Raw genomic sequence first — 4,465 nt, 5'->3', positions numbered from 1 at the left:
CCCTCCCTCCCTCCCTCTCTCTCTCAAAAATAAACAAACATTTAAAAAAAGAACTCAGGGGCGCCTTGGTGGCTCAGTCAGTTAAGCATTCAACTTCAGCTCAGGTCATGATCTCGCAGAGCCCCACATCGGGCTCTGTGCTGACAGCTCAGACAGAGCCTGGAGCCTGCTTCAGATTCTATATTTCCCTCTCTCTCTGCCTCTCCCCTGCTCATGCTCTGTCTCTCTCTCTCAAAAATAAACATTAAAATTTTTTTTAAAAGTCTGCCTTCCCCTCAAATTTTCAAGAAAGAAAGAAAGAAAGAAAGAAAGAAAGAAAGAAAGAAAGAAAGAAAGAAAGAAAGAAAGAAACGACCAAATGAACTGGGATCATGATTAGATTTTCCTTCAATCTATAGATCATCTTAGGGAAAACGGACATCTTTAAAACAGTTAGACTTTGAAAAACCATAAACATATTATTCCTCCCATTTACTTATTCTCTCTCCAAAATTTATAGCTTCTGTTTAAAAGACTTGATCATCTTTCATTAGATTAGTTTTTGTCTTTTGTCCTAGGTCTTGATGTTTTTTGATAATTCTCTAAGATCAGTAAAAACAATAAATGTCTAGCACAACTAAGAGAAAAAAAGAGAAAACAAATATTAACATCAAGAGTAAAAGAGGGATATTACTACAGGTCTCACAAATATTAGAAGTCTAACAAAGCTAAACTATGAACAATTCTATGTACCTAAATTTGGCATCTTAGATAAAATTAACCAATTCATCAGAACTCACACACTGTCAAAACTCAACTCAAGATGATGAGATAATCTAAACAGTCCTATAATTATTGAAGAAACTGAATATGTGGTTTTCAAACTTGTCAAAAAATGGTATCTCCAGGCCCAGGTGGTTTCACTGTCAAAGTCTACCAAACATTTAAAGAAGAAACAATGCCAATCTACACAGCCTCCACTAGAAAATAGAGGAGAAAGGAATACTTCCCAACTCATTTTATGAGATCAACATTATCCTGATATCAAAACCAGGCAATAGTACAAGAAAAGAGAACTGCACATTAATATGCCTCATGAATATAAATATAAAAATTCCTCCACAAAATTAGAAAATTCAATCAGGCAACATATAAAAATATAACCAAATAGGGTTTATACCAGGAACACAAGTCTGATTCAAGGTTCTAAAATTAATGTAGGGGCTCCGGGGTGGCTCAGTTGGTTAAATGTCTGACTCTTGATTTCAGCTGAGGTCATTATCTCACAGTATGTGAGATTGAACCCATGTCAGACCCTATGCTAACAGTGCAGAGCTTGCTTAGGATTCTCTCTCTCCCTCTCTCTCTGCCCCTCGTCACCTCAGTATAAATAAATAAACATTATTTTAATAAAATAAAAGTAATCAATGTAATCCAACATATTAAATGGCTTAAAGTAGAAAATCACATTGTCATATCAATGCATGCAGAAAAAGCATTTGACAAAATTCATTATTAAAATGTGATTTTTTTTAAACACAGCAAACTAGGAATAGAAGGTAATTTCTTCAACCCGATAAAAGGCATGTACAAAATGTACAGCTAACATTGCACCTAATGGAGAGAAATTAAATGTTTTCCCTCTTATGATCAGGAATAAGGCAAGGATGCCCTTGCTCACATCCTAAGGAGTACGATAAGGGAATGAAAATAACCTGCACACTAACTGGAAAGGAAGAAAGTAAACAATCCCTATTTGCTAACAACATACTTGTCTCAGTACTAAATTCCAAACAATCTAAAAGCAACAACACCAAAAAAACTGTCCTAGTAAGTTTAATAAGACTGTAAAAAGGTCAGTCAAGAAAAAATCAATCACATTTCTATAGATTAGCAATGTATAATTGGAAACTGTAATTGTTTTTAATTCCATTTAAAATAGCTCCAAAACATGAACCACTAAAGTACAAACCCCCCAAAAAATGTTCAGGATATGAATACTGAAAGCTTCAAAATTTTAATGAATGAAATCAACCAAAACCTAAACAAATGTGGAGATACAGTGTTTTCATGGATTCAATGACTCAATATAGTTTAGATATCAATTCTCCCCTAAGTGATAAGTTTAATTCAATCCCATTAGGACTTTTGTGGATACAGACAAGCTGATTCTAAAACTATGTGGAAAGGTAGAAAACAAACAAACAAAAAACCTAGAGTAGCCAAGAATATTTTGAAAAAAGAACTAAGTTGACACACAACCCAAATTTAAAACATATTATAAAAGTACAATAACCAAGATTGCTTGGCATTGGCAAAAGGATAAACAGATCAACAGAAGATAATAGACAGTCTAGAATTAGATCTACACACATATGGCAAATTTATTTTTGTAAAAGGCGAAAATGCCATTTAGTGGGGAAAATACAATCTTTTCAAGAAAAATGGTGCTGCAGATCTCAAGGAGTTATAATACACCCATGTTCACAGCATTATTCAGAGTTGCCAAAAGGTGTACAAACCTGAAGTGGCCATCAACACATGAAAAGATAAACAAAATGTGGTGTGTACATAAAATAGAATATTATTTGGCCTTAAAAAGGAGGTAAATTCTGACACATGCTACAGTACAGATCTTAAGGCTATTATGCTAAGCGAAATAAGTCAGTCACAAAAAGACATATACTGTAAAATTCCACTTATATGAGATATCTACAGTAGTCATATTCACAGAAACAAAAAGGCAAATGGTCTTTGGCAGTAAATGGGGGTTGGTGAGGAGGCAATCAACTGTAACTCTCATATACTGCCTGTAGGAATGCACAGTTGTAGGGCCTCTCTGAAAAATGATTTGACCATTTCTTACACAGTTAAACATATACCTAACTGTATGACCCAGCTATCCCATTCCTAGGTATTTACCCTAAAGAAAACAGGTGTTCAAAAGAAAGAATAAAAAATAGGTATTCACAGCATAACCTCCACATGAATATTCATAGAGGTTCTTCTCATAACTGTCCCAAATCAGAAGCAACCCAAATGGCCATTAACAGATGAATAGATAAACAAACTGTGGTACATCCAGACAATGGAATACTACTCAGCAATAAAAAAGAATGAGCATGCAAAAACTTGAATGAATTTCCAGAGAATTTTTGTGAGTGAAAGAAGCCAGTTTCAAAAGGTTACACACTATATGATTCCATGTATATGACATTCTGGAAAAGACAAATCTATGCTGAAGAAAAATTATAAATCTTTAATGTTTATTTTTGAGAGCACACGCACACATGCATGAGCATTCGTGCACACACACACACACACACACACACACACACGTGAGTGGGGGAAGGGCAGAGAGAGGGAGACAGAGAATCCCAAGCAGAATCTGCGCTATTAGCGCAGAGCCCCACGCAGAGCTTGAACTCACAAAATGCAAGAGTCAAAATCAAGAGCAAGATGCTTAACGATCTGAGCCATCCAGGCACCCCAATGATGAAGAAAACTTGATCACTGCTTTCCAGGGGTTAGAAAGGGGCAGAGGGTATGTGCAGGAACAGCAGGATGGAGTTTTCAGGGGAGATGTAACTGTCCCATATCCTCATTGCAGTGAGAGCTTCATGAATCTGTATACGTGTTAAAACTCATACAGAAGTGCACACCAAAAAAGGACACGTACACTAAATGATAATTTTAATTATTTTTTCATGGTTTTTTTATTTATTTTTGAGAGAGAGACAGAGACAGAGTATGAGTTGGGGGGGGGGGGACAGAGAGAGAGGAAGAAAGAGAATCCAAAGCAGGCTCCAGGCTCTGAGCTGTTAGCACAGCTTGAACTCATGAACCGCGAGATCATGACCTGACCTGAAGTCGGTCGCTTAACCAACTGAGCCATCCAGGTGCCCCACTAAATGATTTTAAAAATAAAATGAGAAATAAATCCTGGTTCAAGATGGTTAAGATGGTAAGTTTTATGTTACATATTTTTACAATAAAAAAAAAAAACAATCGATCTTAGTTCAATCACTTACCAGCTCTGTGACCTTGGACAATTTTACCTTATTTTACCAGTGAATAATAGCCAGTACCTCATAGGCTTATCATAAGAATTAGAAGAGAACCTTATATAAAATGCTTGGCATATAGTAAGGTCTCAATAATTGTTAGTAATTATTTACCTTGTAGATACTAGTATCTCCCCTATTGAATCCACCCCAAACTCCTTAAGATCACTTTTCTTAATCTCTACTTTCATTATTTTCCTATCCTTTCAAAATATGTCTGCACCTTGTCCATTCAGCAGAACAGATGGGCCCTCAGGAGGAGCACAAATTCCTGCTAATGAGTAAGTCCCTTAATTCCTATCCTTGGGCATACACAACAGCCCATAATGAACAAGAAATTGCTACATCCTCAGGATAGCATGCTTAGGCTGCTGCTTACTATTCTTGAGACAGAGCCACATCCCTGCATCCCAGGCATATGC

This window comes from Panthera tigris, chromosome X, assembly GCF_018350195.1.
Source record: "Panthera tigris isolate Pti1 chromosome X, P.tigris_Pti1_mat1.1, whole genome shotgun sequence".
Classification (NCBI taxonomy): Eukaryota; Metazoa; Chordata; class Mammalia; order Carnivora; family Felidae; genus Panthera; species Panthera tigris.
The sequence above is the reverse complement of the archived record's forward strand: the minus strand, read 5'-3'. Positions refer to the sequence as shown.